Below are 17,164 nucleotides of genomic sequence, written 5' to 3' on the forward strand. Positions count from 1 at the left end.
CAATAAATTTATTACACAGTTTCTGAAGTGCATTTTGAAGTACTTTAACTCGTCAGGTTAGCCATAAATAAGACTAAGGCGCATTTAGTCGAACTTTTTTCATTATGTATTTTTATTCAGAGTTCGATAGATCCTTCTATTTCTACATCTAAAAAGGGTATATTAAATTGTTATACCTTTTAATTGCCATCAATTCATTTATTAAGTTATATATACCCCTCGGTTGCTTTAACAAACTAATATTTCCTTATTATTTTCTGTTGCCGGATAACTATATTTGGAATATGATTCACTTATGTATTTTTGGTATTCCTCAATAATATTATCTCTACATTTTTCTTGAATTGATATTTTTATTAAAAATTGAAAGTTCTATAAGGAAAAGTATCAAAGTGCGTAATAAATATTTGAGTGAATCTGAGATTTTAAGACTTGTTTAGTCTTCTGGTCATGGAGATTTATCTGAAGTAAATGAAGGAGAAGATATAACTGTGGAAGAAGTAGACTTAACATCCTTTCTTGATCTGATGAACAATGTAGAAGTTGAAACTCCACTTGAACAGGAAAAAGGGAACATGTCGATTCAATGAAAGTACATCAAGAAATTGATATAAATTGTGAACAATTATTTTGAAACTTAAGATGATATTACATGGAAGGATAGTTGAGAAGTAGACGACTCGTGGTATCGGAAGCCTCCATTATTTTTTTAGCCCTATATTTGAGGAATCATTTAGAACATAATGAATTCAACAAAACTATATTGCATGCAAAACGATGCTAGGTACGGACTTGCCAATATATGACATGAAGGTATTTTTAGGAGTTTTAATATTGATATCAGTTATACGATTACCAAGTTACAGAATTTATGGGAAAGGGTCGTTAAGAACAGATTGAATCAGAAATGCTAATATGAAGAAATATTTACTCTTCAATTTCAATAGTATCTTAAACAGTGACGGCCCAAATCATGAAAACCAGGAAAATATAAACGTCAGGAAGAAAGAATGCGGCTTGAAGGAGATATAACAAAAGAGGTAATATATTATATATAAAGACATAATAGACACGAGGACTGGCAACATCCTCGTGGAGATTCACACACTGAAAGTGCATATGTAAAAAGTAAGATAAGGTACACCTATCAAATAAATAAAAGAGTAGAATCATATTAAAGGGTCAAGCAGGTTGAGTGCGTAGACACTGCAGTAGCTCCAATCTACGAATTAACGAGGCTTGAGCTAGTTGATATGGCGGGTTGAAGTGTCCTCGCCAATCCGGACACTCAATAAAGCGTTACCATTTCCTTCGATGGTTTCACGAGCTATCCATTTAGGTACTCGTTTACTATTATAGGTTCTACACCAGACATTCATATTTGGACGAAATTTTGCAGCACGGTCTTCAGAAATGGACGTAAGTGGTATCATAGCATTTATTCGTGTGCGGATAGGACGACCAAAAAGAAGAAGCAGAAGATTCCCCCTCTGCTAGAAGAGTCGAACGATATGTAAATAGAAGTTCATCTATTGATTTTTCCTCACTAATTCGTAATTCGAACCGCCCTTTCAGCTAAACTGTTGGATTGAAGATGATATGGAAGCGATAAACTATGTTGAATCCCCCATTCGGTTAACTTTATACGGAAGACTTCATTGGTAAATAGAGGTTCATTATGAGAGTGTATTTTTAAGGGAAATGTGAATCTTAAAACCCATATTAACAAATGCGAAAGGGTAGCCAAAGTCGTTGTCGATTTCATGAATGCTGCTTCCATCCATTTAGAACTTGCATCGATAGGAACTAGCATGTCCAATGCATTTTTCATAGTTCCCATGCAGCTGCAGGTGGAAATAGGTAGAATCCAGGCTGTGGAGACTGTGATATCTCTTGACAAGCAGCTACAAGTTCTTCAATCTCTCGATTCGGGCCTCCACTCTAAGCTTCGAACTATTGACTTCATTTTAACTATACCCTGATGAGACAGATGAAGTTATCGCCAAAAAAATTTCCTCAGAGTAGCAGGTACGACCAACCTTATTCCCCAAAAGAGGAGTACATTTCTCGTAGATAAAAAGTTGCCTTTCTGAGAAAAGCAATCTCAGTAACTTTCGACCAGTCACCTGATATGGCTGCTTCAATGGCTAAGGAGAGAAAATCATCCTTCCGTGTGACATTCAGAAGCTCATCTTCCTTTACACTTGATGGATCGATAGCCATACACATTAACATGTCCGTGGAATCATTCTCCAGAATAGGATAATCTACAGGACCACTTGAGAGAGAATCGGCATGAGAGTTATTTGAGCCTTTAACATGCCCGATGGTGTAATTAAATATTGACAATCTAATGGCGTATCTTGAAGTATGTCCAGAAATCACTGCAGGTTTATTCGGGTTGAAGATGTATTTCAGAGGTTGATGATCTGTTCGAATGACAAAATGCCTGCCCCTGAATCAGCGTTCAAATTTATTTACTCCATATACAATCCCTGTGCCCTCCTTGTCGATTTGAAAGTAATTTCATTCCGCTGAGACAGCTTTCTTGATGCAACGGGACGCAGCTTTCTAGATTAACTTGGGATAGAATGGCACCTAAGCCCAACGGTGACGCATCCGTAGCCAATATCAAGGGAATATTTGGATCAAAAATCATTTAATATGGAGAATGAGCAATGTTATTTTTTCTTGTTTTAAAGCTTTTTAGACCATGAGAATTTCACTGAAGCTTTCGTTAGCTCATGAAGAGGAGCAGCAGTAGAAGAAAGATTTTAAATAAATTGACCATAATATTGGACAAGTCAGTCCTAGGAAGGACTTAACATTAGGAGCGAACTTAGGAGTAGGAAAGTCAACGACAGGACGTATTAAATCAGGATCTAATGATCTACCTGTAGAAGGAATCTTATATCCTAAGTAGTTCCCACTCAAGGAGAATACAATTGCTCTGCTTCAAGCGAGCACCTACGCTAGGAAGACACTTAAATACATGCATAAGAAGTGGCCTGTGTTCAGCCTCTGTCTCAGTATAAAGGAGCAGGTCATCAATATACACCTTCACTCCGGTATGTCTTCAAGAAGTTTATCTTCAGCGCATCAGACTACGGCTGGAGCAGAAGACAGCCCATTAGGAAGTGAATTATATCGCAGCAATCCTAGTGGCGTATTGATAGTTGATAAATTTTTAAACTCATCATCCAAGTTATATTGCTCGTAACATCTTCGAAAATCAAGTTTCATGAAAAACTTTGCTCCAGCAAGACCAGAAAATAACTCATCTGGATGTGGTAAAGGATACAGTTGCTTATTTATTACCGGAGAGATAGTTTAAGGGTAATCTGCACAAATTCTGACTTTACCATTTGGCTTTAATACGGTGTCAATAGGTGAGGTCCATTCTGAGTAATAAACTTTTTCTTAAGTGCCACGTTTTATCATTTCAGATAATGACAACATTCTCTCGAAGAGCCAGAAGTACCGGTCGTACCTGATTTACTTAGGCCTAGCATCATCTTTGATATGGACAATAGCTTTTGCATGAGAAACAGTTTGACCTTCAGAGTCCTCAAAAAGAGAAGGAAACTCAGCAATTAAAAAATTTCTTGAAGTTTCTCGTAAAGTTGTGGACTTGCAATGAAAACGAGAACTACCATTATTAAGAGATACTAACCCAAGGTTGATGCAAGTTTTATAACTTAGAATTTGTTGTCCAATGTCTGTTACTAAAATTTGTAACTTGTCTTTACAAGATCCATTATACTTAACAGGAAGGGTTACCGATCCTTTCGTAGGGACTACTCCGCTCCAAAAAATTTAATAGATCCATCATTCCTACGATCCACAGACTAGCGTACTAAAAAACTTTGAAGAATGTTCACATTAGCACCCAGATCAAGCAATAACTTGATCCTCCTTCCATTGACACGAAGGTCATCAAACGCCCGTTCATCCGTCAAACTTGTTATTGCTGTAGAGACATTAACTTGTTATTGCTGTAGAGACATTAACTTGAATTGCATTACTGACATAGGATTTACAAAACTGAGTAAAGTGAGTAATGTAAACCGATTACATTTTGTACATCTTTTACCATACGCTTTAAATTAGCTTTTTAGAAATACATAAATATTACCACAAAATATGAATTTCCCAAAAAATGAACGTACAAGTAGACAGCTAATTAGACAATTATATATATTACTAATAGCTAAGGGTGATAATTTTGGTAAGAATAGAAAAGCGTGCGAGGAGAAGAGAAGAAATACTTATGGCATCATTGATTAAATAATATACATCTTCTTCTATCAATCAAGAACGTTAACATTCCCGCCTTTATTATTCAATACTAATATTATATTGGATGGTGATAGTCAATAGAGAATTGAATAAAATGCCTAAAATAGCGTCACCTTCTGTCTGGATTTCTGAAAATGGAGGCCCAGGAATTTGGAAAATACTTACCGGATGAGAAGCACATGGTCTGTCGGATTTATCGATATAAATATGCCTTTAGTCCCCTGTCTAGAATTACACGCCACTCATTATCCTCATCTCATATCAACAGCATGGATATTCACCTAAAAAATCAAGTTAATGATGAATACATCAAGTCAGACTTTAACTCTGATCTCACAAAGATATTTATTGCATGCAATATAACCTTATCCATTGTTAATCATCTACGTTCAAAACATTTATGGAGAAATACACGGGTAAACCTATCCCTTCCCGAGGAATCATCATGAAATAAAAATGTTTTGATTCATCCACACCAAGTTATCGGTAAGAAGTATAAAATATTTACTAATTTCGAAATGGAACTCTGAATTTTGTACTATCTAACAGTAAGTATTCAAATTTTTTTAAATGTAACCCTAAAATATGATTCTAATTTAGCTAAACATATCAAGAATTATGATACACAACTCATTAAATAGCAAAAACAACTGCTTAAATGGTCACAACAATGGGAGTAGTTGCTTTGGATGGTTCACAACTAGTTTATCTGACATTAGTTTCTTCACTTAAAGACTTTGGTATGATCATTAGGTTTCCAATATTACATAGTCAATAAATATTACTTTTTTATCACTTAAGGAATAGCTATGGTTGATAAGCCCCAAAAAATGGTGTTCAGAAAACTCATAAAACGCAAAAACAACTGCTTAAATGGTCACAACAACGAGGGTAGTTACATTGGGTGTAGTATTATAATTAGCAATTGTGTATATCCTTCATACTTATAGTATGTTGTTATATAAGCATAAATAACGGGGAAAATATCTTTTCTGATGCTCTTAATAAGGAGTAATATCGCCGGACTTTAGTGCATAATTAGCTTTTGCTCTAAATCTTTTAGATGGATATATTTCTAACATTTTTTTTTATTACTATATTTATTGTCTATTTTATTATTTTGACATTTACTTTATTATTAATAATTAGTTAGATTTCATTGGTAGAGAAAAATCTATCCTGTGCACAATTGTATATAGCAATTTCCACATGAAGAAGAGGGGTGATTATCTTTTTGATTATACTCCACGTCTCGCTTGTGTTTTGCAACCTAAAGTTATGACATATTTAACTGGATTCCGGTGTCAGAACAAGAAAATATTATTTGGATCAATCTATTATTTCAATATTTTGTTTATATAATTTATTGTTATTACTTATATGATTCCAATTGTTTAATTTTGTATATTTAACATAAATGTATGATGGTTTATTTTTTATTATGTAGATTATATTTAATTTAACTTTGAACTTCAAATATATTTCGAAATACTCTACTTTTTCGTTTCATTAGCTATTATTCTGAGAATAAGGTTCATAATGAATTATAATTTCATGAAGTGTGACGTTATAAAATTTACTGTAACGGATAAAAAACGTATAAGTCAATTATATGTAGTATATCTTCATTAAACATTTTTCTAATAAATACTTTCGTTATACCCTCAAAAATCATAATAAAGCAGGCAGATGATAATCACATCAGTATTTTAAACAATGATACCATATGTTTTTTTCCCCCTTCTCCTTGCACGCGTTTTTCTCTACAATATATATCAACTTTAGCTATTAGTCAATTAATGGATAAGTAAGTTGTTTCTTATGTTTAAAGAGGTTTGTAATCGAATAATTTGGTTTCATATAAGCATAAAAAAAAGATTCCTACCGTGAATTAAGCAATAGCAAATATAAAATAAATTAATAGATATCGATATTTTTAGTTCTACGGATTATTCACTGTGATTAGAAACCGGGCATCACCATATAACCATTATATATGTAGTTATCTATTTATTTTTAAAATATTTCTTAATAGATGGTCGATTCATTAATTTTAAATGTGCTGTGGTATGTTCCGTTCATTTTGTTAATACAGATCTTAGAAAGAATTCCAAATGTTCTATTAATAACAACAGTAACGTCAAAGTTTCCTGGACCAGAATATTTACCAAAAGAAGTCAAGAATTTCAAATACCACAGCAGAAAAAAGAAATATCAAAGAAAATCTCACAATATAAAAGATAAATTGGGATTTTCTTCAACCAGATAAAATATTTACTCTCCATAATCTTTTAGTGAAATTATCTAATTCAATTTTATCATTAAAAATAGTCCAAGTAAAAGATGATACAACTCTACAGTTTTCTCTACTTACAAAAGGGTCAAATAGGTAAATTGATTAAGTCATAATTTGTAAAGATAATAATAGCTACACTAAATTACATTTTTTTAATTATGTTTGAGCCACTAAATTATATTGAAATATACGTAAGGATTTTGGAAACATGTCTTTATATCGGATATGTGCATTACTACTTATCGTAATATAATATAGTTGTATAAAAACTATAAGAATTATAACAGTAAGAATTTATGAGAAAGATAATATTTATAGTATAGCTCTTACTTATTTATATTTTTCCGGTATTCCATTCATTGGCTCCAGTGTAAATATGTTTGATGACTAATCAAAATTATGTACAACTATAACATCGTAAATTCGTTTACCCGATAGAAAAAGACTCCTTACTTTCATTGAAGATCATGAAGGGATAATCAAATATTTGGCAGATATTTAACTATAATCTCAACATGGCACATAGTTTCGTCCACAATTGATTCAATGCCGGATAAAAGTATTTCCAATATATTACTTGAAATTGATTGCCTACAATGGAGCAAAACCTGTAAAAAAAAAAAACCAAGCAGTTGATAGTTGAGACTCATTAAGTTTGGTAACTCGAGATAGTGAAATATTTGAAGAGGAATTTCTCGATTCATATGAACTTATAGAGGGTCCACCAATTTCATCAACAGAGATGGGTTTGTCTATTTTGCTTACTTATTATATATTGCTACCATACATTCATTAAAATTACCTATTTAAAAGGTCATGCCGATTCAACATTATTGTTATTTATTTCCTTTCATAAATTGTTGGATGTTTTCTTTCAACTTTTTATTTTGAGAACAATGAAACGATCTGCTAGTCTTAATTGCACCTTATTTAATATATTTTCTAAATTGAGTTCTCAATTTCAATAATTTATCGACTGTTTTGTTTCTAAGTGTAAATATTTTTAATATTTTGTTATATTAATTAATGAAAAAAGATTTGTTAAAATGAATTTTGCTTTATTTATTTATAAGGTTTAAAATAAATAAATCTACTACTTTTGCTAAAAACACCATTCATATTATTTATGTTTATACAAGACGTAGGGCCACTTCCTCTCTTTTTTCTTTTTAATTAGTAGTCCAGATATTTAAGAAGTCCTTATTTGTGCTTATTCATGGATTTATCAAATATTGCATAATCAGACTAAGTAAATACAACCTTTATTTTTTGATAGCAATTAATTTTTGTCAATTTTTTTTTCCTTTTTTCCCTTTTCATTTCATAGTCTCTTGCTCCCTACAAAGTTAAAATGTTAATAAAATGTTACTTTTATTATTACATGTATCTTTCCTCTGTAGAATCAAACTCATTTTAGGGTAATCTATTAATATTTTTTTAAATGAAATTAATACTAGCAATAACAAAAAATATTCATAGGATACACATTGAACGAATTGAAATCGGACTTTAATTCTATTTGGATTGTTTGGTAATACTCTTTTCAATTTAAGTTTGTACATTTTTTTAAAAGATGCTTAATTATTAATAACTAAATCAAAAAAATTGTATATAATTTTGGGGGAAAATGAAGAAAAATATTAGCTAGATTTGCAAATGGGGGATATTATTTACATAACAATATCTTCTATACCTATACTGATTTTTTTTTGTTCTTACGAACTTGATAACAAATCTACATATAAGGAGATGATTTTTTTTTAATAAAGCAATCTATACTGATGATAGTGAAAATGAGACAAACAAGAGTTTTTTTTTTTACTTTTTGAACATCATCATGAAAAAATGGTTTGTAATTAAGAGGGAAATATATCATGGACTGAAAATAACGAAATCTAAAAAAAAAAAAAATTCTTATTCCAATATAGAGGTAAAAAATTTTTATAAAACTAAGGAGTGTGAATTTAAGAATCCAATGAAACAATTCAAGCCTCATCTAGACGTCCATACAATTCTGGGCTGTGGTCTCTCTTTCGTAAAAATAAATAAACCGGATATATATATTTTTCCTGTAAGAGAGAAGAAACAGCCAAAGAGCTCTGAGTCTGGTGCTTGTTGATTGCTCGTCGACCACTCTTTTTATCTTCCCCTACCCCCCATATAATTGAATGAAGCTTTCATATATAGATTTTTTTGGACTTCTTTCCTAACAGGATTTCGAATGAATTAAAATTAAAAAGGGACAGAAATCATCTTCGGCTGCAAACCTACTTTTTGTGCTTAAGAAGAATAAAGTAGAGTGTTGTATGATTTGAGACTATCTGTTCCAGATCCTTATTCTCTTCTCCATGATGTGTCTGCTTTCCTTTATGGCATCAAATCATGTAATACAATTGATTTGATCAGTACATATTTTAATATACCTCTAAAAGATAATCAAAAGAAAAAAACGGCCATTATCGCTCCTTTTGGTCTAAGAACTCCATTATATGCCTTATGGTTTGCAGAACGCAGGAGCAGTCTTCCAGCATCTCATTAACAAATTCCTAGGACCTTAAAAATTTGATTCCGCCTATTCCGATTTGGATGGACTGGTTGAGGAAACACCTGTTCCAATCGGTTTATTTTCTTAGATACAATTACATTTTAAATATATTATTAAAGGCCAAAGTACATCCTTTTTTATAGATCATCACCCCTTTGAATTTCTATATAAAATTTTAAGTCAGGATTCAACTGGACTCGTTATATCGTGTAAGGAGGATTTGCCTTGACCATTTTTGTCCTGTACGTATTTGCCTTTTGATGCTTTCGCCTTAAGACATGTTTGGCTAGTGTTGCTTTTACCTTGAGGTGTTTTCGCCTTGTATTGGTTAGCTTTGCGACGTTTTCGCCTTGAGACTTTTTTGCCTTTGAAATAATAAGAGGGAATACAACTTCTTTTTAGTTATATATTTATTTTCAATTTTTACCGTTGTACTCCAGCTTTGAGAAATTAGAAACAAAAATGTAAACAAGCTAGATGATAATAATTCTTCAAACCTTAATTAATGGTATATAAATAATACGTAGGTTACAAAGCATTGGGAAGGAATCTCGGAATGCTACTGCTACGTTCTGTTGCAAAAAATCATTAGGAATATAAATGGAATAGAAAATGTAATACTTCAAAGAATAATGGAGAAACTTGCAGGATATACCTGAGAAAATAAATCAACATTATTGTTAAAGTTCTACCTCGAAATCTTGTTTTTGATCCCTACAAAGTTCCGAAATATCCTTAAATAGTCTAATCACTCAGTATACAGATCCATCTCTACAACCACTGATAGCTTAGTTAAACAAGATTCTAAGTTTCAAGTTCTAATAAACTCTCTTCTGAAAGGTTTCAATATAAGAAACCTACCTCCTGACCGTCGCGGCACATCCTTTTCAAAGTGTGAGATCATTTATCTGTAAATGGCGTTTCAGACCTCCTTTTCTTAAATCCAAACCAAATAATTGTCTTAAATATGAGTCAAAAAGAAATTATCCATAAACTTCATATATCTCAGCATGGTATTCGACATACAAGGGAACTTGGGAGAAATTTACATTACTGGCCTGGAATGGGAAATTGCATTGCACATACCTTTAACTCTTATTGTAAGTGTAAGTAATACAAACCATGATTAGTATCAGAACGATTTGCATAATCTTTGGCATCTCATGCATTCAGTCTATGGGATCTATTCAAGTGCTCCACGAAGGACACCATATTTGCCGTGTATCACTTTTCTGGATGGCCTCTAGTTGCACAACTCCGTCTTCTAAATACCGATGCAGTTACTACCATTCTTTCATGTTGGTTCAAACTATGGTATTCTGGAATGAATGCAAAGTGATGGAGGTCCCTGTTTTGTTCAATGTTTAAAAATTTTTGTGAAAAAAATAATATCAATCTTGAATTATCTTTCCTATACAACTCACTATTCAACGGTCATGCGGAATCTGCAGTAAAAGCAAGGAAGACACTCATCCAAAAAGTCAAAAACTGAGATGAATTTAGGGGACTACTTATTTAAAAATTATGAAAAAGAACTTATTAGTTTATGACGGTTTAATATCGAAAGGTATCCAATGCGTCATCTCCAAAAACTGTGAAAAGATGCGCTTCTGAACTCTATTCTCCTCATCAAGAGATCTCCAAAACCAAAAGGAGAGCCAGAGAATCTGTAATTTGACCTGGAATAAATAACGAAATAGAAATAAAGATGGAGAAGTTTGAGCCATGTCAAATAAACACACCAACCCAATGTAAAGAGAGCATGACACCCGATGAAGTACCATATCTTAAATCAACGTTAATAGACTTCTTCATATTGAATGAAAAGTCATATTTAATTTTGTGTAGATGCATTCTATTTGTCTTACTAGTTACTCAAACGATGTCCTGAACAATGTTGGTAATATTGTAGAGGATTCTTCTTCAAGGTATCCAATTATAGAAGTTAATGTGGAAGCAGCTTCTTAGTCAATAATAACTGATCCCTTTAATGACTCATCAACACTCTTAAACTCATAATCCAGTCGCAATACGCTCATCGACACTGATCCCTTAGAAGGACCGGAGAAGGCTCAAAAAGTAAAATAATAAGACAATAAATGAAGTGTTGATGGTCAAGATATTTACCATATCTAGGTAGTAACATAAAAAAATGTACAAACTTAAATTGAAAAGAGTACCACCAAAACTCCAGGTAGGTAAAAAAAGGAATATCTAGGTCAAGATATTTTAATAAAAAAAAAGGAGTAACTTTTTACCTGTGTGGAGAAAGAAATCTTCAAAAAACAAAACTTAATAAGAAGAATCCCAACAACCCCCTTTTTGTTCAATATGAAATTGTCATATTCAGCTTTTAATGTAAACTCAATTACTTCTCCGAAAAACGTGTTTTCAATATTCCATTATTTGAAATCTACAAGCTTTTCTGACGTAGTAGCCTTAATGGTCTCATTTTTTCCCTCAGTGTCATTCATTTTGAGTCAGTTGCCATATTAAAAGCATCCAATCCATCTCGGGGAGTTTGATTTTTAGTGAAAAAAATAATTTTCCGGTGTGCGTATCAAGTCAGGTAGGAAAGGTTATTACATAAAGATAAATATTGACCTTTCAGGCGAAGTCTTGGGAATTTTAATAATTTATAGACCAAACAGGTACGAGGTTACTTCTTTTCAAACATAGTATCTGAAACCGATTATGAACTACGGGAGAGACAGAAGGCAATAGAAGAAAACTGATCCTTTATAATGTTTTGTCAGAAATAGAGTCGAAAATGATAATAGTAGAAAAGTTCGTAATTGAAAAATGTATAATGTTTGTTTTTTTTTGTTTTTTTTTGCAAAGTGATGAAGGTTTGTTTGTTTTCTTGGCATTGCTTTATTCTATTAGTCTTAATGGTGATAAAAAATATAAGAAAATTGTAATGGTAAAACAATTAGAGACAAAACTAGTCTCAACAATATTTATACTAAAATGGACGCAGTTATCCTAAATAAAGAAGAAATACTTATACATACACAAAACTTAAAACAAAATAATAACAACCGAAGATAAAATCAAAACAAAACACAAATCAACTTATCTTTTTTTTAAACTTCATTTAATAATTTGATTGCTGGGATGACGCCAATGATATCTTATTTTCCTGCTGATCCTTTTACGTAAATTCTGCTGAGTTTTGGTAATTATGGCATTAATCTTATTTCTCCCTTCCCATAGTACTGAGCAAGCATCTCATCTCTACCGATCGTAGCTCCAAAATTCCGAAATAATTCGTAGGAGATTGTCATATAGTTCCTTTAGATAAGCACGATTCCAAAAAAAGATGTCTATGGGTTCACTTTCCCTCTTGCAGAAGATACACTGACTTCTTTGGTCGCGATTTTTTTTTCTCCTACATCCAAAGTTCCAGATAGAAGTCGGAACTTAAACCACTTTTCAGCAGCCGACATATATCTATTTTAATAGCTTTGATGATATTGTATGGACTTTTGACTATGCCTCTTCTGACTAAACGGTCTATAAACGGTTTTATACATTTTTTGTGGCACACCTTCAAATTTCTTGAGTGAAACACTTGAGGTTCTCATCCTAAAAGGTATCAAAGGTCTTTGGGCAATTCTATAAGGGCCAAGAATAATTTTGAAGTATTGCTTAGCAATCTTGTCGATGAGGAACCTTGAAAAATCGACGTCCACGGCAATCTCAGCTGAGAGAGTTCTTACTTCTGGAAAGCTAAGTCGCTCGCAATTAGGCATTTCCCATCTGAGTTAAAATTTAGCATGCATGGATGCATGTCTCTTGCTCTACATAAATTTTCCATTCGGTTGGAGAAGCATTCTAGAGTTTGTAATACCTTTTGGTAACCTGCGCAAGGATTATCCATAAAGTCGCCTTTCAGAAAATTATCAAAGACATAGAACCAGGGCTCCTTGCATTTCCCTTACATCTTTCTGACTCAATGAAAATTTAAAACCTTCCACATTTCGCCTAACTCCATCAGGATAGTCCTGCGATCCTCAATAGAGCATGGGGTCTGTCATAGGAAATATTATTTTTCTTGTACATTTTGATTAATGAATCTTTAGTAAGAGTTATTTTTTAAACGTGTTCTCAGTGAATGGTGTTACTCTTAAAAGATGTATCACTCTAGGTACAACATAGGTGTTCCATGCTATTATGTTGTCCCAAACGTTTAGATTTAAGTTCCTGAAGAGGGTGCAGGATCTCTCAATAGTTTTCAGAATCTCAGTGTTATAATTCTGGCATCCATTTGTCCCCACCCAAGACCCTAGGAGTTAGATTTCCGTAGAGATTGGGAAATATGGCCATCCTTTTCTTATTCAATTTTTTATTCAAGATATTTGTTTTCTCTGGACTCATTTTTAACCCTGAGGAAAGAACAAATCCTTTGAGAAGAGTTAAGACTCTTTTAATTGACTTAATGGTGTCAAGGGGACTCCCACACACAATTAAAGTCAAGTCAACAGCTTAACATAGACACACGAGGGTTTTTAGGAATCTATGAGATACCAACAATTTGACTATCTCGATGAATTTCTTGCAGAATTCTATTAATGCCGATATTGAAGATAATTGTGGATATGGGGTCACCCTGTCGGCCTCCTTTTTGTTCTTAAATAATGTCTTTTAGTTTTCATATCTGACAACAGGACGGGCACCTGCTAGAATTGTTCCAACCATCCTTATCATAAAGTCATCATGTCCTTTCCGATATAGAGAACGAACGATGTGTTCGTGTGATAGAAAGTCAAAAGCTTTGGCAAAATCAATGGCCATAATCGTGGAGTTATTCCGTGATTCTAGTATCGTTTGTACTGAAAAAGGGATGTGGGCCATCAGTTTATCCTTCCAAAAGCATATTGAGAATGAGGGATGTAGGTGTTTGTAATATTATTGAATCTGGTTGCAATTAAATATGAATAGATTTTATATAGACAGTTTTGCATGGTCTATAGTTCTCAATATATCTAAGATCCTTATTAGCTTTTGGAATCAAGACTATTCTGCCTTCAGAAGCAAAATCAGGAAAGAAACCAACGGCTATAACTTTTTCATTAAAAGTGAGAAGAACCGGAAACACGTATTTCACATATTTCTTATAAAACTCAAATGTGAAGCCTGAAGGCCCTGGAGATTTATTCTGTTTAGTATTTTTAGGAATAGCGTTTTCAATTTCCGAAAATGATAGATGCGTTTCAGTCTTATCCTTCTCCACGTCTGATTTCTTGAACTGATCATTTGGTTCAGCCCACAGGTTTTCACAAAACGAAGCCGTATTTTTTTCGCATTTCGGGCACTTTTTATCATTTTGGAAATCGTAACAAGAGTACGGCTTATAGTAAAATTTGTGAATCTCTTCGCATATGTATTTTGGGTCGTCCGATATCAGGCTATTGCTGTCAATTAATTTTAAATTTTTGTTCTGTTTCTCGATCTGTATTGTCTCATACGCTGCAATCTAGAGTATGATAAATCGTCTATTTGATTAAATTTTAATTTGATTCTGTTCTTCAGATCATCCTTTCTGTAAATCTTGTCCAATTTAGCTTTATTTTTTTTTGTTCTGACAATATGCTATTTGAGATCGATTCCGATTTTTTTTCAAATACTTGCTCTTCTTAATTGTCATAATAACTCCTTTTTGCCTACTTCCGCCTTTGATTTTTCGAAGCATTGATTCAACCAACAGAAAAGGGTCTCTTCCATTTTTTACAATTTAATGTGTTTGTAGAATTATGGATATTATCGCTTCATTCACTTCGGGATCGTCTACTATGCTTGAATTAAGAATCCACAGACACTTACTTATTTAATATCAGCTGGATAGCTTTATGGTCTGATAATTTAGTGTCCAATACGTCATATGAGATAATTGAATCCTTCGAAAATCATTTTATCAAAAACAAGTCTATTCTTGATGACACTGGAACAGAGTTTTTGTTTATTGAGAGAAAGGTATGACTGTGATTCTTCATTTCTTGGCAACGTCCGTGAAACCAATGGAAGATGTTATCGAGGACAATATCTTTGTACACCGAGGATGGGAGTTTGAGGAATTGGTAGTTATGCCTCTACTCATTTTAAGCTTAAAATTGAAACCGCCTCCTATTATTATAGATCTGTGCGAAATAATTGTTTATAATTTGATTTGGTAAAAATTTTGTTCAATATTCGGTCCATATAAACCAATTAGATCCAAAGTTAAGTCTCTGTAGAGACAATTTGCTTTTATTATGTTACCTTCAGCACAACAGAAGTAGATTTTGGGGCTTAGGTGCGCTTTTATGAACAAACTTACTCCAACTATGGGTGTGGATTCTTATTCTTGAAGGACGAAAAGAACCTATATCCTTGGGGGATAGAGAAGTGGTTCTCCATGTTATATCTGGTATCAGATAGAATTACAATGTCTAGTAGTTGAACGTACTCTATTAGTCTTGCTAAGTCGTATTTTCGACTCAGACTTTGTAATAAGTTGATGTTAAGTGATAAGCAGGATAAATTCATTCTTTTTGTTGTTGTTTTGTTAATGACGTACTGGGTGACGATTGGGAAAATGATAATGTTATTTTTGAGTTTGATCCAGATCTAGATCGGGACGGTATTATGTTTCTTTTTGATATAGTGCCAAGAGAGTTCTTGGGAGTTCCAATGTCTGGCGGTTTTCTTACTTGCCCTTTACACGCACCTGAATCGGGAGAGAGGCTCAAAGTCTCTTGTAAATCATTAGTTATGTTCGAGTGTTCTTCCTAGTATATATTTGACTCCTGACGTGGCTTCTCTGTAGGTGGAGGATTAGAAAAATCGGAATAATCGGTAGTATCCTTCTTTGTACATTCCGATTCCTTCCTTCCATCAAACAATAATCTCGACACTCTCTTTAGTAATATTGGACCTATTATTTTTATTGTTTTCCCCGAGTTCCTTTCTGTCCAATATTTATCTCTCATTATTTTTCATTCTTTGATTTTTTGCATTAAAACTGAACTGTATTCAATAATTTGGAATCGTGATTTGCTGCAACTTACTCTGGTATGTCCAAATAAAAAGTAATTTTGACATTGAAGACGTACCCCTAAAAATTTCAGAATGACTAGATTTCCATTTATGGGTACTATTTGAGGAATAGTATGCGGATCTGCATTCATGTCGACAATATAATTTGAGGTTCTTCATACAGATTTATACTTTTTAAATTTCAATTCAGCGTCTTGGTCTTCTGGATTAGCTTCGGGATATGAATCCAAAATTTCCCCAAAATTACCTTTTAGCTTATTTTCATTCACACGCTTGAACGAGTTAATGGTGTTTATCTGAATTCTTCTCTTTTTACTTACTTCAAAATTTTCGATCCCTTTTGGTTTCATAGTTATCATTTTAGATTCACCATTTGGTCCCTCCAACTCAGTGGCAAAATATTTTTTCAGTTGTGATATCCGAGAACAAATATCAATTGGTTTGATTTTATTCAATGAGGCGTATCCATAGCCATAGTGAGCTTGGGCACCGTCGATTTCCTCTTCAAAAAACCCAAAGTGCCGAGCAGCATTTTAAATAAAAATTTGTTTCATGTTGTTATTGTTAAACCCTCTCCCATTATTGGTTAAATTTAAAGTGAATTTGAAAGTTTCCCACTCGAATGAAGAATTCAGTTTAATATTGGTTGTAGCCTCATTGATGTTTTACTGCCTCTTGGCTAATGCCTTGGCATATGACATCTTAGCAATTTTTTTTTACCACTATTCTTTTGTTTGTTGACCGGGGGTCTTCCTGTAGGAGATGACTATAGTTGATAATATTGTAGAGAAAAACGCGTGCAAGGAGGAGGGGGGAAAAAAGACATATGGTATCATTGTTTAAAATACTGATGTGATTATCATCTGCCTGCTTTATTATGATTTTTGAGGGTATAACGAATGTATTTATTAGCAAAATGTTTAATGAAGATATACTACGTATAATTGACTTCGACGGTTATTATCCGTTACAGTAGATTTGAAAAC

General features: G+C 33.0%; 2 long non-coding RNA genes across 2 annotated transcripts; both read right to left on the minus strand.

Annotated features, from left to right (window-relative positions):
• Nucleotides 1-8,663: 8,663 nt before the first annotated feature.
• LOC139906710 (uncharacterized) lies at nucleotides 8,664-9,158 on the minus strand. Its single transcript, XR_011782496.1, has 3 exons — nucleotides 9,019-9,158; nucleotides 8,867-8,960; nucleotides 8,664-8,801 (listed from the first exon to the last, which is right to left on the minus strand). It is a non-coding gene; the product is annotated as an uncharacterized lncRNA (long non-coding RNA).
• Nucleotides 9,159-10,683: 1,525 nt separating this feature from the next.
• On the minus strand, nucleotides 10,684-11,148 carry LOC121127155 (uncharacterized). The gene is made up of 3 exons (XR_005867588.2): nucleotides 11,009-11,148; nucleotides 10,883-10,949; nucleotides 10,684-10,819 (listed from the first exon to the last, which is right to left on the minus strand). It is a non-coding gene; the product is annotated as an uncharacterized lncRNA (long non-coding RNA).
• Between the last annotated feature and the right edge of the window lie 6,016 nt (nucleotides 11,149-17,164).

This window comes from Lepeophtheirus salmonis, chromosome 12, assembly GCF_016086655.4.
Source record: "Lepeophtheirus salmonis chromosome 12, UVic_Lsal_1.4, whole genome shotgun sequence".
Classification (NCBI taxonomy): domain Eukaryota; kingdom Metazoa; phylum Arthropoda; class Copepoda; order Siphonostomatoida; family Caligidae; genus Lepeophtheirus; species Lepeophtheirus salmonis.